Genomic DNA, 26767 nt, shown 5'->3' on the forward strand with positions numbered 1-26767 from the left:
ACTGCCATCTGGTTTCTGTACAAATTGTAAATAGCCTTTCGCTCCCTGTATTTTACCCCTGCCACCTTTAGAATTTGAAAGAGAGTATTCCAGTCAACATTGTCAAAAGCTTTCTCTAAGTCTACAAATGCTAGAAACGTAGGTTTGCCTTTCCTTAATCTTTCTTCTAAGATAAGTCGTAAGGTCAGTATTGCCTCACGTGTTCCAGTGTTTCTACGGAATCCAAACTGATCTTCCCCGAGGTTGGCTTCTACTAGTTTTTCCATTCGTTTGTAAAGAATTCGTGTTAGTATTTTGCAGCTGTGACTTATTAAGCTGATAGTTCGGTAATTTTCACATCTGTCAACACCTGCTTTCTTTGGGATTGGAATTATTACATTCTTCTTGAAGTCTGAGGGTATTTCGCCTGTTTCATACATCTTGCTCACCAGATGGTAGAGTTTTGTCAGGACTGGCTCTCCCACGGCCGTCAGTAGTTCCAATGGAATATTGTCTACTCCGGGGGCCTTGTTTCGACTCAGGTCTTTCAGTGTTCTGTCAAACTCTTCACGCAGTATCATATCTCCCATTTCATCTTCATCTACATCCTCTTCCATTTCCATAATATTGTCCTCAAGTACATCGCCCTTGTATAGACCCTCTATATACTCCTTCCACCTTTCTGCTTTCCCTTCTTTGCTTAGAACTGGGTTTCCATCTGAGCTCTTGATATTCATACAAGTCGTTCTCTTATCTCCAAAGGTCTCTTTAATTTTCCTGTAGGCGGTATCTATCTTACCCCTAGTGAGATAGGCCTCTACATCCTTACATTTGTCCTCTAGCCATCCCTGCTTAGCCATTTTGCACTTCCTGTCGATCTCATTTTTGAGACGTTTGTATTCCTTTTTGCCTGTTTCACTTACTGCATTTTTATATTTTCTCCTTTCATCAATTAAATTCAATATTTCTTCTGTTACCCAAGGATTTCTACTAGCCCTAGTCTTTTTACCTACTTGATCCTCTGCTGCCTTCACTACTTCATCCCTCAAAGCTACCCATTCTTCTTCTACTGTATTTATTTCCCCCATTCCTGTCAATTGCTCCCTTATGCTCTCCCTGAATCTCTGTACAACCTCTGGTTCTTTTAGTTTATCCAGGTCCCATCTCCTTAAATTCCCACCTTTTTGCAGTTTCTTCAGTTTTAATCTACAGGTCATAACCAATAGATTGTGGTCAGAGTCCACATCTGCCCCTGGAAATGTCTTACAATTTAAAACCTGGTTCCTAAATCTCTGTCTTACCATTATATAATCTATCTGATACCTTTTAGTATCTCCAGGGTTCTTCCATGTATACAACCTTCTTTCATGATTCTTAAACCAAGTGTTAGTTATGATTATGTTGTGCTCTGTGCAAAATTCGACCAGGCGGCTTCCTCTTTCATTTCTGTCCCCCAATCCATATTCACCTACTACGTTTCCTTCTCTCCCTTTTCCTACACTCGAATTCCAGTCACCCATGACTATTAAATTTTCGTCTCCCTTCACAATCTGAATAATTTCTTTTATTTCATCATACATTTCTTCAATTTCTTCATCATCTGCAGAGCTAGTTGGCATATAAACTTGTACTACTGTAGTAGGCGTGGGCTTCGTATCTATCTTGGCCACAATAATGCGTTCACTATGCTGTTTGTAGTAGCTTACCCGCATTCCTATTTTCCTATTCATTATTAAACCTACTCCTGCATTACCCCTATTTGATTTTGTGTTTATAACCCTGTAGTCACCTGACCAGAAGTCTTGTTCCTCCTGCCACCGAACTTCACTTATTCCCACTATATCTAACTTCAACCTATCCATTTCCCTTTTTAAATTTTCTAACCTACCTGCCCGATTAAGGGATCTGACATTCCACGCTCCGATCCGTAGAACGCCAGTTTTCTTTCTCCTGATAACGACATCCTCTTGAGTAGTCCCCGCCCGGAGATCCGAATGGGGGACTATTTTACCTCCGGAATATTTTACCCAAGAGGACGCCATCATCATGTAATCATACAGTAAAGCTGCATGCCCTCGGGAAAAATTACGGCTGTAGTTTCCCCTTGCTTTCAGCCGTTCGCAGTACCAGCACAGCAAGGCTGTTTTGGTTATTGTTACAAGGCCAGATCAGTCAATCATCCAGACTGTTGCCCTTGCAACTACTGAAAAGGCTGCTGCCCCTCTTCAGGAACCACACGTTTGTCTGGCCTCTCAACAGATACCCCTCCGTTGTGGTTGCACCTACGGTACGGCTATCTGTATCGCTGAGGCACGCAAGCCTCCCCACCAACGGCAAGGTCCATGGTTCATGGGGGGGGTATGCATGGTGTAATGTTATAATGTTTACATCAGGTTTATTCATACGATGAACTCTGTATAAAAGTATCAGCATTGTTAGGTGCAATTTTTAGGCAGAACTCATCTAGGCTTAGTGTGCAGAACTATAAGTAAACTATCTAATAAGACAAATGTGTTATTTAAACATTTTTATTTTTCAGATGAAATCATTCTTCTCAGAGAATGGGTTTTTCTGTTAACATATACGAGTTTGCTTGTTATTGTTAAAGGATATTTCGACAAAAAAAGCAGCACTGTAAAGAAGTTCAAAAATAATCTACCTGGTGAAGAGTGGGTCATTTCATTTCTGATGAGGTGCAAAGAGCAGCTTAGTTCAAGAATGATCCAAAATATTAAAAGGGCCACAGTGGCATGTCTGCGCAAACAATAAATGATTATTTTGACATGTCTGAAGAAGCACTTCAGTGGTGTAGAGCCTTGTAGTATTGTAAACTACTATGAAACAGAATGAGATTTTCACTGTGCAGCGGAGTGTGCGAAGATATGAAACTTCCTGGCAGATTAAAACTGTGTGCCGGGCCGAGACTCGAACTTGGGACCTTTGCCTTTCGCGGGTAAGTGCTCTACCAACTGAGCTACCCAAGCACGACGCACACCCCGTCCTCACAACTTCAATTCTGCCAGTACCTCGTCTCCTACCTTCCAAACTTTACAGGAGTGATAGTTCTTCAGGTTCGCATGAGAGCTTCTGTAAAGTTTGGAAGGTAGGAGACGAGGTACTGGCAGAATTGAAGCTGTGAGGGCGAGGTGTGAGTCGTGCTTGGGTAGCTCAGTTGGTAGAGCACTTGCCCGCAAAAGGCAAAGGTCCCGAGTTCGAGTCTCGGCCCGGCACACAGTTTTAATCTGCCAGGAAGTTACTATGAAACAAATTTTGACAGACAGTCCTGTAAGTAAGAAAAAAATTTTGTGAAAAGTATCAAAAACAGCGTGAAAAATAAATTAATTTGTGAAATGAGTAATGAACTTGATGTTGTCTGGCAGTGGTATGGAAAATTGTTACTGATTTATGTTTTATACAAAGCTGAAAATTTGTATTACCCATAGCAATGTGGAGGGCCTAAGGGCACACGTTATGGGTGTATAAAGAGTGACTTGTTGGACCAAAAACATTTGGAGGACTGCTATTTTACAACAGCTTCACCGTACCTGCAGAAACAGCAGCAACCAACAGTTCCAAGCGATGAAAAAAGTCATTAAAGAACTGATTGAAAGCTGTACAGACAACATTGGGAGTGTGTGATCTGAGGCTATCCCGGCGAATGTGCTGTATCCCAGGTTCTCGGGAATCCAGCTGGACACCCGAGAACCTTGGATACAATATTGGGAGTTGTTTCAGAAAAACAGACATTGTTCTGTTAGGTTCCTAAGATCTACTGAATCTTCTACCCAACAAAAGAGTTGATGTAAATTCTGTTGGAATCAAAGAAAACACATATGAATCTTTAAAAGATCCCCCTACAGAGCTCCACTATGGGAAAGAAAAGCAGAGGCCAAGAACCATGTGGAAGGAGAAGCTCCAAAATCAGAAGAAGCTTGGGAAATGTCCCGTGACAGCAATGAAGAAAGTGGGGAATACTGTATGAATGACCCAGAACAAAGTGAGAAAGAAACTGATATAGCTGAGCCAACCTCAGAATTGATTGCATGATAACGTAGGAAACTTTTTAGTTGTAAAAGTAAAAGATCAAATAACAAAAAAGGGCAAGTTGTATTGTTCGCATGTCTCACGTGCGTTGGAAATCAGCAGTGTGCGTAATAAGATCATAGCAGTAAGTTCTCTAAAACAGTGCCTTATTTTCCTGACGTCTTATGACTCTCTCCACGAGAAAAACATCCGGTTCTGAACTTTTCTGCATCTCCTCAGTGTAGAAGGAGCGTGCAATTTCTTCACCTTTACTATCCTTCAATTTATAAGTGCTAGGATTCGTTCGTTGCACTTTTGAAATTGTAAATATCTCAGTTGACCAGTTCAGTAGGTATGATTTCTCAAATGCCATCTTATGTTTTGAGATATGCACCATATCATCTACATTAAGTTTCTGTTTACGTGGATCAAGCATCTTAATGCGATAGTACACCGTATCCATGAGTCCATTATCACGAACATTGATTGGTCTCATTTTTATTGTGCTATGTTTGGTTCTATTATACTGAGCAATTATTTATGGGAGGATATCTGTCCATTTGTATGAGCCACGAAGGTTAAAACGCACCCACATCCGTCCTTTTATTGTTCTGTTCAGGCGCTCCACGATACTTGCCTTCAGGTGAGTAAATGTCGAGTAGTGATGTATTCCGTACCGCTGCATCACTGTCTTGAAATATCTACTGTAGAACTCCCCACCGTGATCGGTTTGGAGGTTGTCTGGGCATTGATTCGTTCCTGTCTACAGCAAACACTCAAAAACATCAGCGACATTTCGACCAGTTTTTGTTTTGACCGGTAATGCCCAAATTTGGAATATGTATCAATAACCATTAAAATGTATTTGAATCCGTTATTCTCACGTAAATGTTGCCTCATATCTACAAGATCAGCTTGCCACAAGTCATCCAACCCTTAAATCATAAAATGCCTGCAAGGGTCTGTTTTGCGTGCTGACTTGTGCAGTTCTCGAACTACCATCTCCATACTTAATCAATGATACCTCTCTCTCTAAGCTCCAAGTTTATCGAAACAACCTCATTCGAATAAGCAGTATTACCTGTAGCAGCTGATGACATGAGCAACTGTAGTCGATCTATTAGTTCGTTGGGATCGTCATAATATATATACTGAGGGATTCGATTGTTCACTGCTTTATGCTCAATGTCAATACAATCACCGCTACTTTCAGGTATTGGCGTTATAATGGTTTTATATTTCTTGTTGCTCAGGCTTTTCGTGATCTTGTGTACACCAGGCATGTGCAGTATTTCACGGTACGTTTCCCTGTCATTAACTGAATAATTTCTGGGTTTTTTGGTAGGTCTTAGGAAAATAAGATTCATTAAGCCGGGTGTTCAGTCAAACCGTCTATCACCAATGTGTATTTTGTCTTCAGTTACAGTTATAGGATGCGCATCCAACATGTACGGTCTTCCCCTGCTAATGCCGAATGTTCCATCTATCTGACTTGGGGTGTGACGAATAATGAATTCATCAATGACAACGTCCTCGTTATCATTTGTTTTTGTTTTTGCTGAGAGCTGTCGGAGAGACTCAGTAACTGGCTTAAAGGTCTCTCTTAGTGTTTGCTGTCGATCCATATGCCCTAACGAGCAGCTGTAATTTCTCACGAACTCCTTTATGCCCCTGAATCACTTTCTGCTTCATCGACATCTCCATGGCGTCAGGCTTTAAATATCTGGTCATCTTCTTCCTCCTCTTACTATGATTCTGATCACCCTTCTCAACAACAAGGAAGTCTACATCTTTTTTCCCCTGAATAGCATCGACCTTTTCAGTTAATTCGGTTATTTTCTTACTGACTTGATTAACTAGCTCATTTAACGCATTCACCATTCTCAGAAGAGTCTGGAAATATGTCTCTAGTTCCCTGCGCATACCTGCAACTTTATGCACCACAGCCTGAATTTTCGCATCCAAGTACAGGCAAATGCTCTGTCTGTGTACACCCATCCTCTTGGGTTGAGAGGTGGACATACGCGCAAATATGTCCATGGTGTAGCGTAGACTGATGTACTAACCCCCCTTACTGTGCTATATATGCAAAAACTGCACCTACCATCACTTAGTTTTCTTTGCAAAGTACCCACCACTGCTTCAGTTTTACACTATGTGCAACGGATTTATTTGCAGGACCTTTGCATAAATGCCCTAACTTGAAAGGTATGTCAATTCTGCTTGGTCCAATGATTGACATTCATACATTTAGTAAAATTATTAAATGAAATTTCTTTTTTTTACTGATGATAAAACAAAATAATGAAAGGTTTGTCTATTCGTACAGAAACAATGTTTGACTCAAATTTGAATTTTTTTTAGAACAAATTGGTTTATTGGTTAAGCATTTCAGATTATTATAAGAGCAAAAAAACTCACTTCTTTAAACAAATATTACGGAACTGATCTTTACACAATATGAAATTTGCGCCAGATTCCACGATGTAATTTACATGGATCTGACTTTCCTATTAACAACGTAAAATTTAACGCATCTGACTTTGCATCTTTATTTATCGTTAACGCATCTGACTTTTTACTAAAACTATGGTCTCCTTCAGACTGCTATCTCTTATTACCACAAGTGCCCTCTTTTGGATCAGAAGGATATTCCATAACTGTGTCCATTAATCCACATGCACCCACAATTACTGCACCAACATATGCACAGGAGAAATGTAAGGATCGAGCCGTTAGCAGTTCCGATATTCACCATACAGCAACTATCTCTACTAAAAATTGTTCTACCAAAATTCCAAACTATTACATGTAAATTCCGCTCCTACTTGATCATACACTTTAATAGCTACTATTGTACTGCTGCCTACTCCTGATACAAATTCACCCACTGAAATATGAAAACCCTTCCAAAATTACATATACAAAATACATACACTCAAGATGAACGACTTACTTTGCTGCAACCTAAATTCATGACTACGTTATCAGTTTTATAATCTCTTTCTCCGCATTGCAATTTTAATTATTCAGAAATTCTCCCCACGTGACTCTACATTCCAATAAACATGAATAAGCAAGCATTATCTTCACTTGGTTTGCTAAAATTCGACACACGCTTTCACACGATACCACATGTCCTTAACAAAGGATCCACCTTACTAAATCTTTCACAATTGCACAGATATGTAAGAAAATTGAAAATTAAAAACAGTACTTAATTTCACACGCACGTTTCATGTAATAGCACACTTCCTACTTACATGCTATAGGTCCCTAGCACTCGTGCATCCACTAGTTATAAAATTCTTGATCAGCCCCATGTGGTGAGTGCCAGGTGTAAAACTAAATAAATTGCCACACGAACTTAAATATTTCATTTTCTAATGAACTTGCTTGCTCAAACATATCAGGTTAAATTATTCACCTCGAAATTGTTATAAAATCCCAAAGCTGCAAATTAATATCACAAAGGAATGCAGCAATTTCACATCACCTACTACTGCACATTACCTACCTAAGTAAACTTCGTTGCCTCAAAGTATTAATATTACTTTACGTTTAGCTGCAATAAATGGTTGTTTACCTAATGTGAAACTATTAATCATAAATATAGCACATTTCCCCCACTTAAATCGAGCATGGCTCGACCCGTCTCAAAAAAGCGTCCTTTCTTGTCTAAGTCTTCAGTAGCAGTCCACGACTCGGACCCATGCTACCGTTCTGCTCGCCTGACCGCTCATGATGGGGGCGGCTCCCAACCAATCATCAGCTTAGAATTTCTGCAGTTTGAATATGCCGGTCAAACCTCCCTTCTACACAGTGAGAAAGATCCCACGCTTTTCCTACCAAAGACTGAAATATAAGTTTTGCAGACTATCCAACCTTCCTACACCTCGCTACAGCCAAAGGCTGAAGTTCCAGAGCGTCTATAATCGCTGCCTATCGACTAGTTGTTCCCTATCGTACACCTACAATCGGTAAATATCGGTCGATCCTTATTCTCTCCCCAAACATTCTCCCTGAAATTATTTTCATACATTCATTTCTTTCTCCCTCCTGCTGTGGACTTAATAGGATGAGGAAATATAGGAAACAGTGAGCATTCTTAACTTATTCAATCAATAAAAACAGTTCGATTCCTCTGGTCATTCTTTTATAACTTGGTGTTAGTTTGCAGACACCAACAGAGAGTCTGTGCTAAGTAAATTAAATGATGTTATTACGATCAGAAAATGATATTATTACGATCAAACTCGTGTTCTCAGAAGAAAATGACGATCAATTTCATTAAATATTGTTACAGAATGAGAAATATAAGTGAGAGTTACCACTGCCAAAGACAGTGGCCACCTCTAAACCAACCACTTCCATTAGAAAACATGGCCCGAGAATGGACTTGCCATTGAGAACATTCTCGCACATTTTTTAAAATATGATATGAATAGTTGTTATATATGACCTGGCACAGACCCTAATCTCTGTACTGGTCCACTTCCCAAGGGATATAGCAGGCAAATTGTTTAAATTGTTAACAAATTATAAAAATAATAATTGAATACAAGATCGTTGACTTAAAGGATTGTCAGATGTTTACTTGATTGCTGCCAGAGAGTTACTGTCCATCTCACTCATATGGAAGTTTCCACATCGTCAGAAATAAATTACATCTCTTAACAGTTATGACAAACTAAAAGGTAAAATTACACAAAAGATATATTACACTGCATTATTTTTATGTGCACTGGCACTAGTTGAGTTTCCCTTTCAATGTCATATTGCTTTTACTCTTACAAATTTCTAACACAAAATAAAATACTTATTAAAAACATTATTTTCATTTACACTGGCACTAGTTGAGTGTTCTTTTAGCGTCATATTGCATTTACTCTTACGAATTTCTAGCACAAACAAAATAGATATTGAAAAAACATTATTTTCATGTACACGGGCACTAGTGGAGTGTCCTTTCAGTGTCACTGTGCATTTACTCTTACAAGTTTCTGACCCAAAACACAATTCATATTGAAAAGCATTATTTTCATGTTGACTGGTACTACTTGAGTGTCCTTTTAGTGGTCTATTGCATTGCTCTTTCAAACCCCTAATTCTTAAAATAAAAAAATTATACATGTACACTCCACTCAACATCTCTCACTTTGTATAGCCCACAGCAACTTCGTATGACATCTCACTATCAACAAAATTCAGAGAAATAAAACACATTAACATTATTGACATTAGTGATATGTTCTCCACTCTTTATATTCCCCTTAATCTAAAATACACGTCTTACTCCAAAATACATCCCTCAATCCAAAGTAACATCAAAATACTGAAAGAGTACAAGGAATTATTTCGTTGGCATCGTCAGCCTTCGTGTCCTGAATTCATAGTTTGTCCATTGCTACAGTTAGCAAACATTTACATATAATCACTCTCAATTGAACATTATCACATGCATCCTACTGTTTCCCTAAAGTTCCGACCCACCTTGACGCCTATGATTTTTCCTATTTTCTCCAAACAAAAGACTTTATCCACAAGTTACTATAGCTCCATGTAAATACTCCCCATGTGTCTGTAATGTTGCTGAACTTTGACATGTGTATCGCGACAACAAGCTCCCATTGTCCTTGCTCTGCCACACTCGCTTGTGCCTCCTGTTGTATTGCCACATGTTTTCACTGTTTGCGCCATGCCACGTCCATGCATGCCTCCGGTTGTGACATACTGACGTTTGTCACCTTCTAGCATGGTTTGACAGCGTCCGCCCTGTCTCTTCTGTTTGACAGCAAAGATTCTGACAGACTCGCCTGCTGCTTGTCCAATTGTCTATGGTTACTGGAGAACCTCCACCTGTCCATTGTGTAGACTTGCACCAAAGCCAGTCATCTAACATCGTCCTTCCATATAATTTGTTGTAAATTTTGGCTTCTGCAACTAATTATAAGACAATCACGTTCCATGTCGTTACTTATGGTTTTCCTTATCATCAATCCAATAGAAGGATATGTTTTCAAATTAAAAATTTAGCAAGAATTTAAGTTCTGCATCATCGGTCCAACCTCTATTCTGAATACAGACTTCTCTATTCCCCTTAACATTTTTTTCACTATGATTTCTTAGTGACTATTACTAAATGTTACAAATCCTTCACCCCTTTTGTAGCATCAAGTTCAAAGTAACTAGTTCATTTCTCTATTATCTACACAAGCCAACAATTCTTAGTATTCTCCCTATCTTACAATCTTATTTATCCTACTTACATACTATGCATCCCATAATTATCGCTTCACACCTTAGCCTCCAAAAGTTCTAATACTACAAATTTATTGTGTGACAAAAAAATATCTTCATTGACTTGTCACTGTTGTCCCAACATTCATGCAATACCACACAGTCAGTTGAAATCCTAAATTTACATGTGACTACAAAATTATCATCAGTGCCTTCACCCTATCTTATACATCAACAATTTTAATACCACAAGGTTTCTTGTGAAAAAAATTAAAAAAACATCTTCAGTGACTCGTCACTGTTGTCACTCCATTAATATAGATCATAATACCACACAGAAAATATTCACGTTACTTTGAATGTCACTTACGTTTGGGTTGGGTCAAGGTTTAAATTTTCAGGTTAGGGGATTCAGGCTAATCTCTGGTTCACATATCCCTCAGCATTTATGCATAATGTATACAGTCTTCTATCTATTTGTTTGGCCTCATAATACCAAGATTCCCTGTCACATTCTCAGCAATCATGCATCCATTCGAAATCACTCATGTATGTAGTACCTAGTTGTTCACACAGATTCACAGCATTACATCTTTCTCACTCCTCTTTTCCACAAATTACAAAGAATTATACCACCTGTTGCTCTTGTTACTTGGCACCATCTAATCTTCATTTTACTCGACCTGTCTGCCTCGTTCTTCTCGATGTCGTCCTTTTCTATTACTCATAGACCTCAAGTTTCTCTACACATAAACATCACTACCTCCTGGAACATACAAGTAGGAAAAATAAATTTAATACAACCATTAGAATATTGCAACATGTTGTCCCTCTTTCTCTCGATGTTCTTAATTAGCCATTTTTACGACTGACTCAATAATTCTTCAATTTTAGTCTTTCATTGCCTCCGCTTTTCCATTCTCTACCTCCAGGTGTAGGATTCGTTATGAATAGGAAGGTAGGGCAGAGGGTGTGTTACTGTGAACAGTTCAGTGACCGGGTTGTTCTAATCAGAATCGACAGCAGACCAACACCGACAACGATAGTTCAGGTATACATGCCGCCGTCGCAAGCTGAAGAAGAACAGATAGAGAAAGTGTATGAGGATATTGAAAGGGTAATGCAGTATGTAAAGGGGGACGAAAATTTAATAGTTATGGGCGAGTGGAATGCAGTTATAGGGGAAAGAGTAGAAGAAACGGTTACAGGAGAATATGGGCTTGGGACGAGGAATGAAAGAGGAGAAAGACTAATTGAGTTCTGTAAAAAGTTTCAGCTAGTAATAACGAATACCCTGTTCAAGAATCGCAAGAGGAGGAGGTATACTTGTAAAAGGCCGGGAGATACGGGAAGATTTCAATTAGATTACATCATGGTCAGACAGAGATTCCGAAATCAGATACTGGATTGTAAGGCGTACCCAGGAGCAGATATAGATTCAGATCACAAGTAGTACAGTCATGGCGTAGTCATTCCTTTCATTTGAGTAAAACACTTGTAGAAATTGATTAAACCTAGATAACCTCACAATAGTCGCTTTGTCTTCGGTACCAGAAAATCCCTAATCGCATTTAATTCATCCAGGTTTGGCCTAATCCCCTCTGGAGATATGACGTGCCCTAAGAAATCTATCTGCTTCTCGCCAAACTCTGACTTACGCAGGTTCACAGTGACTCCAGACTTAGCAAAAGCATCTAATAAAATTTCTAGCGTTCTATTATGTTCGACCCAGTTTTTCTCCGCTCTGAGTACATCATCGATGTATAACGTTACTTTGTTTCTTATCTGTTCCGGAATCACCGTGTCTAGTGCCCTAATGAATGTCGCTGACGATACGTTCAGGCCGGACGGAAGCTTGCGGAATTGGTAGCACTCTCCATAGCATAAGAATGCCGTATACTTACAACATGCGTGGTCCAACTTCACCTGTCAGAAGCTGCTCCGCAAATCGACAGAGCTTAGCACACTTATCCCATGCAAACGCTGTAACAACTCCTCAAGTGTTCCTGGTCGACCTGTTTCCTATGTGAATCCAGCACTAACCGGATGCTCTTGTCCTTTTTTTCAATACACACAAGAGGACTGTTGTACAGACTAACCACTGGTTCGATTATCTCCTGCTCCAGTACGTTTTTAATCTCCTTTTCCACTCGTTCTTTGTACACCAGCGGAATTGGATATACGTGCGCCTTAAAGTGTTGGTGCGGTTTCAGGTTGAATTTAAACACGAAACCACGTATGGTCCCAGTTGTTTCCTAAAAGATCCTGAAGTGTCTTCCAAGAATTTCCCTAACTTCTCTGTACTCGATGGTCCCCTTCATGTGTACAATTTTGACATCTATCTCTTCTTCTATTATATCCTGAACCTATAAACTGCTATTTACTTTTTCTCCATGTTTATCCTCGGACCACATTTTCCCATCTCTTCTCATCTCCAACCATAAACTCATTTTGAAGCAAAGCCCTACCTCTTTATATTAATCGAATGGTATCTGAACTTCTATGCCTTGTTTTTGTAAAGTTATTCTATTCCTTCCAATATCTACGTGCGTCTTATGTCTACTGAAAAAATCCATCCCCAGGATTCCCTCAACCGATAATGTGGGAATTATCAATACCACAACACTAAACGTCTGTCCCGCATATTCGAACTCTACCTGTGCCTGCCTTTTTGCCTCAACGCTTGTGTCCCACAGCCTCTCTCACTATGGTCTTTTGTAGTGGTAACATTGCCCATGCTATTGTTGCGCTGTACACTATAAATACATCTCTGACTGCACTCGTCTGACTCCTCGAGTCAACTACAAACGGAATTATCACATTATTAATTTCTATGCTAATGATGGGCTGACTCGCGTTTTCTTTTGAGTCATTGTCTTCCAGACCACATTTCTGTCGTTGACAGCCCCTTTCGCATAGTTGTCAAATTCTGTTTCTCCTGTCCTCATTACCTCTGTTCGCTTCTACTCCCTGCTCCGTCCTCCTATCATTTCCACCACCATTACCTCTGTTATCGTTGTATTGCCGTCGTTCACCACCATTATTATATGCCCTGTATCGTCCACTTCCATTGTCTCCTTGATGCCAACTGCTATTACTCTGGTACCTCCCCCCATCACTCCTGCGATACCCATTCCGATTACTATCGTTTCTCTCATTAGGCGCGCGGGATTAGCCGAGCGGTCTCAGGCGCTGCAGTCATGGACTGTGCGGCTGATGCTGGCGGAGGTTCGAATCCTCCCTCGGGCATGGGTGTGTGTGATTGTCCTTAGGATAATTTAGACTAAGTAGTGTGTAAGCTTAGGGACTGATGACATTAGCAGTTAAATCCCATAAGATTTCACACACATTTGAACATTTTTTTCTCATTATTATTTCTCCTATTATTCAACTGTTCCACCTGATTGTTACCGTAAATACTTTCTCTATTCAGCTCCTTAAGAAATTGCAGGAATTCCGTCGAATTCTGCATCCCTCTGCCGGCAATTACTACGTCACGCCTTAGTCTCCCAGTCAATTTCGTGAAGCATATTCTAATTAATTCTGGGGCCTCATACGGAGCATCTAAGTTTCTGTTCCTCCCAGGGCACCGAATCGCTGTCATTGCACTCACTGATGTGGGGCATCATCAGGATGTTTAGTTTGACCTGGCACTAGATCGAGTTTGACCAATGCTCCTCAAAAAACAGCCTAGAAAATTCCTCGAAAGTGATGCATCTATCTATCTATCTTTTCTTGCATTATAGCACGGGCCTCATCGCGTAATTACACACACAAATTTCATTCTTAGCTTGTGCCTCCAAGAATTCGGTAAAGAATCGCGAAACTGCGCCAGCCACATTTTTGGGTGTTGCCAAGCATCGGCGTCAGAATAGTGCATATAGTTCTGCACCATTACGAAATGTTTTCTGCATTCCTCATCCACATTGTCCATCTGTTCTCTACTAGTACTTTCTCCACTATTCCCCGTCCTCTTCAGCCTGCATAGCCTCTCCCCTAATTCTGCCAATTCTCTTTCTTCCGACTCTTCTAACATGCTCCTTTCATGTAAATTGTCGTTAGTACACCTTACTGCTACAGGTGTTACAAGACCGTTTCCACCTCCATTCGTATTTTTCTCAATTTGCTCTAAAATTTCCCTATTCTGCTTATTAATCGTTGTCTGCACCTCTTTGAATTTCATCGCTATCTTCCGCGCGTACAGGTATGGTGTCTACACTCCCGTTCTCGCTACGTTGTGTCAAAGTTTCTAGTACTGTCGACAACTAGTCTACCTTCTTCACCACAGTGGCTATTACCTCCTAGTGATCGTTCATTTTATCACTCTAGGCTTTGGCTTGTTTCACTACCGAATCTATTCTATTTATTTGATCTTAGCAGACGTTCGCAACCATATTTTAACTTGTTCCGAATTCGGAAACATTGCCTCGCTTGGCTTGGATTCTCCTGGCCTCGACACATTATGCCATAGCTTTCATTACTTCTTTCGTGGCACTTATCTCTTTTCTCATCGTTTCATCTGCCCCTTTACTCTCAGTAATCACTTTCTCTAGACTCTGTTTTACTGCTTCCACGCTCTTTACCCCGCTATCAAGCCTTTTATTCGTGGTCTTTATTCTACAGTCTATCCCCTTAACTAGTTCATCGTTCATCTCCTTCATTTCCAGCCTAATCGCGAGCTGGTCCTCTCTTATCGCCTCCAGCGTCTCTAATTTCTCGTTTATTTTATCTTGGGTTTCCCTAATTTCTCTTCTGTTTTTTTCATTTTCATCCTTCATATCTTTTCGCATATTGTCCATACTTTTTTATTTTCTGTCATCGCGTTCATGATCAGTTGGAACATATATAAATTTAAACCGCTCATCACCTCTGTAACACCTCTACCACAGTTTACAACTTCTGAATTTATGTTTCATTCAACTCTTTTGCTCTGTTCACTGTTCCTATTAATCGCTGCTGTGTCTGTACCGCTGCGTCTGTGTCCCCACGTGACTCTACATTCCAATAAACATGAATAAGCAAGCATTATCTCCACTTGGTTTGCTAAAATTCGACACACGCTTTCACACGAGATACCACGTGTCCTTAACAAAGGATCCACCTTACTAAATCTTTCAAAATTGCACAGATATGTAAGAAAATTGAAAATTTTAACAGTACTTAATTTCACATGCACATTTCATGTAATAGCACACTTCCTACTTATATGCTATAGGTCCCTATCACTCGTGCATCCACTAGTTATAAAATTCTTGATCAGCCCCACGTCGTGAGTGCCAGGTGTAAATCTAAATAAATTGCCACACGAACTTAAATATTTCATTTTCTAATGAACTTGCTTGCTCAAACATATCAGATTAAATTATTCACCTCGAAATTGTTATAAAATCCCAAAGCTGCAAATTAATATCACAACGGAAAGCAACAATTTTACATCACCTACTACTGCACATTACTTAAGTAAATTTCGTTCCCCCAAAATATTAATATTACTTTACATCTAGATGCAAAAAATGGTTGTTCACCTAATGTGTAACCATTAATTATAAGTATAGCACATTTCCCACACTTAAATCGAGCATGGCTTGATCCATCTCAGAAAAGCGTCCTTTCTTGTCTAAGTCTTCAGTAGCAGTCCACGACTCAGACCCACGCTACTGTTCTGCTCGCCTGACCGCTCATGGTGGGGGCAGCTCCCAACCAATCATCAGCTTAGAATTTCCGCAATTTAAATTTGCCAGTCAAACCTCCCTCCTACACAGTGAGAAAGATCCCGCGCTTTTCCTCCCAAAGACTGAAATGCAAGTTTTGAAGACTATCCAACGTTCCTACACCCTGCTACAGCCAAAGGCTGAAGTTCCAGAGCGTCTATAATCGCTGTCTATCGACTAGTTGTTCCCTATCGTACACCTACAATCGCTAAATATCGGTCGATCCTTATTCTCTCCCCAAACATTCTCCCTGAAATTATTTTCATACATTCATTTCTTTCTCCCTCCTGCTGTGGACTCAATAGGATAAGGAAATATAGGAAACAGTGAGCATTCTTAACTTATTCAATCAATAAAAACAGTTCGATTCCTCTGGTCATTCTTTTATAACTTGGTGTTAGTTTGCAGACACCAACAGAAAGTCTGTGCTAAGTAAATTAAATGATGTTATTACGATCAGAAAATGATATTATTACGATCACACTCGTGTTCTCAGAAGAACATGACGATCAATTTCATTAAATATTGTTACAGAATGAGAAATATAAGTGAGAGTTACCATTGCCAAAGACAGTGACCACCTCTCATCTTGTTTTATCAATAACGAGAAACACATACTGTGAATGATTCCAGCAATCTGCACATATCTTTACAAAGTCATTGAACAACATGTCCATTCCGACATGTGGCTGATAAATGTGTTTTAAATTCAGGTTGTCTTGTTTGAAGGGTATAATGAGGTTTTCATTAGCCCTAACCAACTGTTTGGGGATTCTGGTATATGTTTGACTTAGATAAAATACATCAGCACCTATATAACGACTGAAACAGAAATATTTTCGAATTTTGTATTGGTTTTCCATGGCAACATCGTCAAATATGAAGACTGTGTTAGGCTTTGGTTTTTCAGGTGGAGGTACATCACCACTTTCACTGAATGTCATGTATGTAACACTCTCTACACCATGCAGTATCTCTTGCAATAGCTGATACTTGGGTTGAAATAGTGTTTTTGAGAATACACAAACATGTTCAAATCGGACCCCATCTACATGTGTTAGCAGAGTCATGAGCATATTAGTCTTCTGGCAATTGCATGGGCCTACAATAATTACTTGTATATTACCAAGAAAGAGAATTCTGCTCTTATACTAAATGCGCTGGGTACAGACATTTAGTTGACTTTTATATATATATATATATATATATATATATATATATATATATATATATATGCTATGACTACACAGTGAAAACAGCTATATGTTTCACTCACAAAGAGTAACATGATCATCTCAGTTAACTCATATAGCATTGAAAAAAAAATAATTGTAATACTTTGATTGTAATGAGAGAGGTATGAAATAAAACACAAACACTGTTTGAGATTACACATAAATTATTTATTTAAAAATCATACATGGGGTGTAGTATTTCAGGGCTATCATTACAATCTGCATGTATATTCTTCTTCGTTGTACCTGTACAGTATTTGCCAAATAAAGCTTTTTGGTAAGCAGGAAATTCAGCATGTATCTTACTCAAGCCAATAGATGACTGACAGTACTAAGGTTTTTTTCACACATCCATTTCGTCTGTTTGTCTTTAGGTTTGGGCTTCATATGTGAACAAAGGTGTTGCTTAAGATCATCAACATGTATACTATGCACACATAGGGAATTTACAACATTATTCTATGCAGAGTCTACGCTAGGCAATCAACGATTCAGTCTGTCCAGTGCAAGATCATATAACTTTATAACTGAGGGATGTCTTAGATAAACACAGTTGTCATCCGATTTCACACGTAATGCATAGTCATCATACACTGCTGCAATAGAAAGTGTCACACCAATAAGGCATATATCTGGGAGAGAATGAGTTGGATAAAATTCCGTAGTCATCTGCTAATTGATGTAGCGCTCTGCACTACATATTTCATCCCAGTCGACCTCGGAAATTGGCACTTTAACACATTTGGATACATTTTCAATCTCCATTCTAACATGCAACCCCCAGATATGATGCGCTTCTATAGCAATGTTCACACGTTTCGATCCATTGGGAGTTAAATTGTAGGTGGAGGTGAAATGTGTAGGTGCACTCACCACCTTCTTCTTATCTACAGTATCTGTACTCCGAGTGTGCGCTATGACAGGGATGTTCTGCTGGGATGGGTCATATGTTGGCACCCAGTACTGACCTCCATCTTGTTGTTTTTTAACACCACCAGCGACAGCATTCGATGTGAGGTGTGCAGGTCATGCGTACTCGTCACATAAATTGATGAGTTGGATGGAGAGCAGCAAATCCATGTCCTGATCTAGCAAGTGGGCTATGTGCGCTACAGGATCCCACATGGCCGATACTGGTTCAGACGCACTGGAGGCTGTTGGTGTAGGTATCGACGAGATGACAGGCGAGGTTGCTGCAGGTCCGGATGTGTCAGCAGAGCTAGGCATGTTGGCGCTTACCCCTGTTGAATAAAGATGTGGAAGCATTAGATATGGACTAATATGTGAAAACTTCGAATAATAATAATAGTAATAAGGCTAACCAGAGAGAATAATGTGATATGGGATACTTACTTTTCTGTTTAAGCCTGTTCTGCATGACTGTGCTGGCGTGCTGCTGCTGTAGATGCTTCATGGTTCTTATTCTTCTTCTTCTTCTTCTGCTGACTGACTGAACAAGACTGAGGCTCCGGAGCTGCAGAGCTTCACCTATATCTCCTACAATGATGTCACTAGATACTTCCATCCTACTGGCTGAAGTCGAACACGTGACTGGATTACGGGCTCCTATTGCTACGCACCATTTCCCCCACCCCACAACGTCATCACATAACGTCACGGTAGCGTCCTTTGGTGACGGCGATATGAACTAGACCACGTGGCGAACAAATTGTATGCACCCATCTTGAATAACGGTACTTGCATCATCAACTAACGTCACGGTAGCGCCCTCTGGCGGCGACGAAGTGTACTAAGTCAGTTGGGCTCTGGACCTTGTGGCGAACACATCTGCATCAAATTGTTTAAATAATAAAGACTTATCTCCAAGTCCTTTTTCCCATGAATCCTTAGGAGGAGGTGGCGGTTGGGCGACTGAGGTTAGTACAAGTGTCTTTTCTTTCACGCCATTTTCTTAGATTAGCAGCGAAACCCCAAGTGACCTTTGTTTACCACCAAAATTCAAACTTGGCGCCAGTTCATAGGAGGAAGTGGTGGTCGGGTGACTTACATTTGTGGAGGTAGCCCAAGTGACCTATCATCCCGCTATTTTCTATGCCTTGTAGAGATAACCGGGGTGTGATGCATTATCCTATTGGAATTTGCACTCCCCTAATTTTTCTAAGGGAAGGGCGTGTGGCACTTTCCCGCCAAAATTCAAACTTCCTGCTAAAATCCACCATCTTGAATGAAGTCATATCGCCATCTTGGATGGCGTCATGCGATGTTGCCAAGTTTACGTGACGCCATCTTGGATGACGTCATCGCCGCCGTCTTGGATACATCTGGCAACAATGCAGATGGGGTTCCTATCACCGTTCTCCCAATACTTGCGTAGGTTCTAGATGTTAGTATTCATGGTGGTCAAGTGATCAGTGTTCGAGCTTCAAAAAGATTCGACTCCCTCTCAAATATGTATTTTTTTTTTCATCACTTGTTATATTTTTTCATTTATACAACATTTGACAGGTAATACAATGCAAAACACGTATATTTGCATGAACTTTCAATTTATGTTTTCCATGTCTGTGTGACAAATAACATCCTGCAACGTGTGACGTCGAGCACACTGTGACTTACTATATTACTGATTGTGAATAACGTAATTCGCATCACTATTTGTTGGGGTTTGACAGGGCTTTCGAAGCCTGTCCTTCATCCTTGAAAATTTAATTGCGAATAATAAATCACCAAATAACATGAAATTCTCTACAACTTCATGAAAATTGGCGTGGTTTTTTAGATTACCTCTCAAATGTCATATAAATTAATTAATATGACCAGTGATGAAAAAATATAGATTAAAAAATAAATGTTGGTGGGATTCCAACCATTGCCTCATCCACAATCCTCCAGTACTAAAGCAAATCACCTGAGCACAGCGACATCTTAGAGCCAGCACTTTCACATGGATACGTCACGTACATAACAGATTTGTAAATTTCTCTTGCGATTTTCGCGGAATTGCCAGAGTAGTGCACCTTACTACTTTCACATTACGTTGTTTTAATGGCCCTAAAGGTCTATAAAGTTTGAAGTAGATCGTGATCCCAACGTCGTGGCCTCCACTTGTGAGATTATAACAGTAAAGTGTTCCAGAGATAACAAAATACAAAAAAACATTCAGAATCATCGTCATCATCATTTATTGCATTTACAGGCCTTTAAAACTTACAGCACAATAAAAAGGTTACAAACTACAATATAAAAGGACTACAACAACAAACTGCACATTAATGCAAAGGTGCACATTGCAAAAAAACCAGCAGTCAGTCCCAATCTCACTCCAGGAAACATTTATTGCAGATTGTGGTCCATCGGTGTCGGTCCGCATCTTCATCTTCTACCGCTGTTGGCTCCACTTGTTTGAGCATGACCAGTACCCGATCCTTCCATCGCGTCCTCTGTCGTCCCTTTGGGCGTATCCCAGCAAGTTGGGAATAAAGAACACACTTAGGGGGGGATCCACCGGTGCAAAAATGTTTCAAATGGCTGTAAGCACTATGGGACTTAACACCTGAGGTCATCAGTCCCCTAGACTTAGAACTGCTTAAGCCTAACTAACCTAAGGACATCACACACATCCATGCCTGAGGCAGGATTTGAACCTGCGGCCATAGCAGCTGCGTAGTTCCGGACTGAAGTGCCTAGAACCACTCGACCACAGCGCCTCAGAAGATGTGGCCAAACCACTGTAACCTCTTCTGCCCAATATCCAGCCGATGTGTGCCTTTCAATACTGATGGTAAAGTGCTTCTTTTGTTATTCGTCCCCATTTACCTTCCACGGTATTGTAGACGAGTCCATATATCTTTCGAACTACCTTCCTCTCGAACGCACAATTTGCCTCTTCAGTTGTTGCTCAAGTTGCCCAGGTTTCATAACCTTATAAAAGTACCGGCCATACTAATTCAATTTGCAGCCAAATCTTGCTTTTTAACGATATCCACCAGGATTTGAATAAGTTGTTTAGGCTGAGGAAAACGCGATTAGTGTTTGTCATTCGTTACTGCACCTCTTTCGTCACTTCACTTTTGTTGGTCAGCATGGATCCCAGGTATCTGAATTCTCTTAGTCGTTCGAAGGCGTGTCCGTCAACAATGATGGAGGGGAGAGGAGCTTGAGGTCACGAGACAACGAGATATTTTGATTTACTCTCGTTCACTACCAGCCCTATTTGTTTCGCGTTGCTGAGGAATTGTGAAGTGTCAGCACTTACTTGCTCCTTGGTGTCGCCAAGGATCACAACATCGTCAGTGCGCCCCCGGTATCTGAGTGGTCAGCCTGACGGAATGTCAATCCTAAGGGCCCGGGTTCGATTCCCGGCTGGGTCGGAGATTTTCTCCGCTCAGGGACTGGGTGTTGTGTTGTCCTAATCATCATCATCTCATCCCCATCGACGCGCAAGTCGCCGAAGTGGCGTCAAATCGAAAGACTTGCACCAGGCGAACCTAGCGGGAGGCCATTGTCACACGACATTTACTTATTTTTACAACATCGTCAGAAAATGCCAGAATTGTGTCTGTTCCCACCATCTCCATTTCTCTGTTTCGACCAATGTCGCGGCTTACTTTTTCCAATGCCAAGTTGAATAGTATCAGTGCCAATGGATCTCCTTGTCGCAATCAATTCTGAATACCGAATGTTGATGATACTTGGCTGCCGAACATTACTTGTCAAGTTGATTGGGAGTAGCAAGCTGCTATTGGTCGGATGTATTTAGATGGAATGTGAAGTTCTTCTAACGTTTTCCATAGCATGGAGCAGTCAATGCTGTCGTTCGCTTGCCTTAAAATCAATGAAGATGAGGTGTAGTTCCCGACCAAACCCGTAGAATTTTTCTGTTAGCTGCCCCAAGTTAAATAGTTGATCAAGAGTCGATTGTCTAGAGATGAAGCCACATTTATAAGAGCCTATAATTTCTTCAGGCTATGGTTTCAAGCGGTTTACGAGCAGCATTGTAAATACTTTGTACCCAATCTCAAGTAGTGAAATCCCACGGTAGTTGGATACTTGGGTGGCATCTTCCTTCTTCAAGATGGGACATATGATTGCGCCCTTCCATTCTTCAGGAATTTTTTCCTCTGTCCAGATGGTAAATATTAACCGCTTCAATGCCCTTATCAATACTTCATCCCCAGGCGTAGCATCTCAGCTGTGATACCACTACCACCTGGAGCCTTGTTGTTTTTGGGGGCCTTTAGCGCAACACGTATTTCTTTCTCTGATAGTTCAGGTATTTCCTCTCTATCAAATTGGACCTGTACCTGATTTGTCAACACTGTTAGGCTGTCATGGTTCAATAAACTCTCAAAATGTTTTTTAAATAGGTTTCCTGCTCCAGTGGTGGTACCACTTCACCACTCTCACTCGGTCAAAGACCAACGTATCTCGCCAGTAGACACCTCTGGCAAATCTTGAGGAAAAAGGAATGTGATGACTTTGACTCTTCGACGGCTATCAACAGATTCTTTTGTTGTTCCCGTTTCTTCCTCTTTATGAGCTGGTCTGTGTTTCTCCTCGCCTCACAGTAAGAGATTCTTTTATCATCTGAAGGTCGCTCTTTGTTTCTTCAGTCTCCTGGCTGATCTGGTCTCTACGGATTTCCGACATTCTTTATCAGACCAAGGTTTACTTTTCGTTTTGGAAGGCAAACAAGCTCTTCATTTGCGCTCAATAGCACTGCATTTCGTAGTGCCAGCCATGTACCTTCTACGTTGTTAGGATTTTCCGATGGTGTGAGATATTCTGCAATTTTTTCTTGGTAGCGCTGTCTCACTGCTACATCTTTCAGTTTTTCCTTGTCAAAGCGGACATTCCTTTCTGCAATATTTCACCATTTAGTGGACAGTTTCAAACCTAGTTTGGCTATACCCAAAAAGCAGTCAGAAGTCGTATCTGCCCCACGGAATGATCGTAGATTTTCGACAGTTCCATGATACCATCGGTCAACTAGAACATGATCGATCTGGTTCTTTGTACTTCCATCTGGAGACAACCAGATAATCTTATATACTTCTTTTCGTGCGAAGTACATGCTTCCATGGACATTCTCATTGTTTCAGCAAAGTTGATTAGCCTGACACCGTTCTCATTGGTTGTTTCTTGGCTACTATCAGGGCCAATTGTTGGACGATACTCCTTTTCTCTTCCCACTTTGGCACTGAAATCTCCTATTACCAATTGGACTGAGTGCCTAGGTAGTGCATTTACTGCATTTTCTTGCTCGAGATAGAAATTATTCTTTGTTTCTTCGTCAGCATCCTCTGATGAGGCATGACAGTTAACTAAGCAGATCTTATATGGTTTAGCATTTAGTATCATTCAGCAGATGCGCTCGTTTGCTGAAGACAATTTATTGACAGCTGATATCATTTTGTTATGGACAGCAAATCAACTCCCGAAGTCCAGACTTGACTTATCTCATTGCTGTTGAGAAGTGTGTGTATATCTTCATGAGGCAGTCTTGTTTCTTGAATTGCTGTCAATAGGCATTGATATTTACCGAGTTTCATTCCCCAGGTCATGACTGACTTTACATTCCATGTACCTATTCAAGTCCAAAGAATCCATTCACATATCCAGTTTTGTCAACGTTTTGATCCGTCCCGTTGTTCCTTCTGTCTTTTTCTTTAACCAGGTCCTTTTTTTACAGAAGTGGGGGGTTCACCCATCTTCTAACCCTCCTGCTTTCTCGTCTGGGCTTGCGACCGGCATTGGCGGAGTTATGCAATAAAAACACTACGAGCCAAATTTACCTTTACATCGTATGTCACTTTTGACATACAGTGAAGTTTATGTGTGGATGTTGGATTGTATATTGCCACTTTTGTGTGTTCTGTGGCGAGTAACTTACATGCATGTGTGGTTGTTATGCAAGACTTACCTATAGGCAAGCCATCCGAACTAGTTGCATTAGTAAATAAATAAAACCATTTATGAAGCTTAAATGGATTCCCACAACAGTTATTGTAGTGAGTATATTTTACATTGTGCTGTTTGAGGCTTTCCCGGCGCTGCATCTGCTTGATAGGTTTCCGGGAATTACGCTGGATAATATTGTAAAAAGCGCACAATATTTCAGTGAGACAACTGCCCGCCATCTTCAGGTGCTACTGTCGCGTCGCTGAGAAGCTCGCCAATTTTGAGGCTTTCCCAGCGCTGCATCTGCTTAGGTTCCCGGGAATTACGCCAGTTAATATTGTGCAGCTTTTACAATATTATCCAGCGTAATTCCCAGGAACTTATCAAGCATATTTTACATTACTTGGAACAGAGGTACTATGAATGTATTACATTTATAATTTCTGAGGGAATAAAGAGACCTGTATGGAACTATGAGGCAAATATCCAAAAAAGTAAGATGATAAAAAATTAAATAAAATTCCATTATTACAACATGTATAACGATACAAAAAGTCCATATGACTATGAAAAAATATTATTTCTCCTAACCTCCTTGGCTGTACATGTAGATTTTTTTTTGCTTTGGTGCCAGAGCATTATCCCTTACAAATACAAAAAATGCGATACTAGCTACCCAAGTGTTTTCAAGTGATATTATCAGATGCTACAAACAGTACATTTTAGCAGAAGTCGATGAAAATTTCGGTCATATTATCAGGTACTACAAACAGTACATTTTAGCAGAAGTCAATGAAAATTTCGGTGGCCTTCACCAAATGTTTGAGTGTAAATAACCGATAGTAACATAAATAAAGTAGGGTATAGGCAATAGAGCTAGTGTGCATCAAACAGTGCATTTCGCACACGATTTGTAAGCAGTAAAAAATAGATATGAGTCCACAGAATACCATGTGAAGAAACCAGTTCCTATTTCATACGAAACAAAAATAAATATGGAATCATTTGTCCCACTCAATATTATGGATGAGAGCAAAAATTAAGCAGAATACAAGCAACATATTTACATTGCTATTCGCAATACGCACAAAATGATCATAATAAGGCAAATAATTTCCATTTGATAACAGCAACACGGTCTAAATTGCAATTTTGTGTTTTACAAATAAATACACTTCACCACCTGATTATCGGACCGACATATAAAGTATAAACGAAAAATTTTATCATCTAGAAAATTTCGAAAAGCAGTAACACGGATTTCCGCGCCATGTTTCTCGTATTAAAAGTTCACAGCCATGTAACTTGTAGCACTCCTGTCGTTCGCTGTCTCCATATTGTAACATGGGCCTTGCACTTTTTATATTTCCGTGTTCGTTGTACAATCACTCTCATCATGTATGTATAATTAAAGGCACATCATCATGAGGGTATCTGTGAAGACAAAGATCTATCGACTGTGCCGAGTGTGAAGTTACAAATTTCAGAGTATGCTGCACACTCCTTACGCACAGAAACAGGGGAGTGTGGCAGGGTGTGCTAACATTGGAGTTAATGTATTCTGACTGAGCTCACTTTTACTATAGAGGTGAATTTTATGTTTAGTGTCTCCTTAATCTTTATTGTGATGTTTGCTTTATTTTCGTGACACACTGAAAATGTCGTATGAAGTCCTGGTATTTTTTCCGTTAGTGTCCTCATGAAAGTGAGATGCAACATCTGAAATCAAAATGGTATTTACATTTACAGAGAAAGAGCCTACATACACTATGCATAAATAAGAATGCAAATAGATAAATGTGTTTTAATGAAAACTATTTCAACAGTGAAAAAGTCAGAATTATTTCACGATATAGCAAGGAAAAATATGAAGCATCTAGTAAAAAGACCATGTTTATTGCATTCTACACACTGTTTGATGTGTCTGCAAGTACATATTTTCTCGATCAAACAAATGTATGTGTTCTGAAATGTTTGGACGACACTTTTTCTACTCTTTCAGTTGTCTGGCGGGTGACAGTTTACCAAACACACTTCGACAAAAACATCCACTGTACTTTTTGCTTTGCTCATTAATAAAATCTATTATCATTTCTTACCCTTACATTGTGGTACCATATTTCGATTGTTCCACAACCTCAGTTACACCGTTCAGGTGCCAAACTGCATAACGAACCATATTTTCGTGCTACCACATAAACGAAAATGACCATGCGAAACAAACGACACTAAGTGCAGCAATAAAGCACCAGGAGCGATTCTGTAGACTCTGTTGTCTCTATTAAGGCCAGTTCATACCGACTGTAATGTCACACCACGCCATGTCCTATAAAAACTTTTCACATCGCATTTCAAATGCTGGCATCTGTACTAACCATCACATCACGTTATGGCACTAGCAAGATGTCTCAGGAACTTAGTTTGATGGATGACGTCATCATCTGTTGTTGATCACATCATTCCCAAGCTAATTTCCTCCAGATATTCAACTGTCCAATCATCCTCCGTACTTCCCTTTATTGTGTTTTTTGTGGTTGATATCAGCTGTCGTTCTAGCTCTTTGTTATTCCTTATTTTTGTTATTTGTTGTAAATTGTCACATTTTGTTGTCTTTTGTTAAAATTTACAATTTTAAAGTAAATAATGGAAGATTAATTGAAGCATTGAGGCAGCAGTCTCAATTGTGCGACATGAGCGGTAGGAGTTACTCAAATTGTG

General features: G+C 40.0%; 1 non-coding gene across 1 annotated transcript; it reads left to right on the forward strand.

Annotated features, from left to right (window-relative positions):
• Nucleotides 1-3135: 3135 nt before the first annotated feature.
• On the forward strand, nt 3136-3210 carry Trnal-caa. The gene has a single exon. It is a non-coding gene; the product is annotated as a tRNA-Leu (tRNA).
• Nucleotides 3211-26767: the final 23557 nt, after the last annotated feature.

This window comes from Schistocerca americana, chromosome 2 (assembly GCF_021461395.2).
Source record: "Schistocerca americana isolate TAMUIC-IGC-003095 chromosome 2, iqSchAmer2.1, whole genome shotgun sequence".
Lineage (NCBI taxonomy): Eukaryota > Metazoa > Arthropoda > Insecta > Orthoptera > Acrididae > Schistocerca > Schistocerca americana.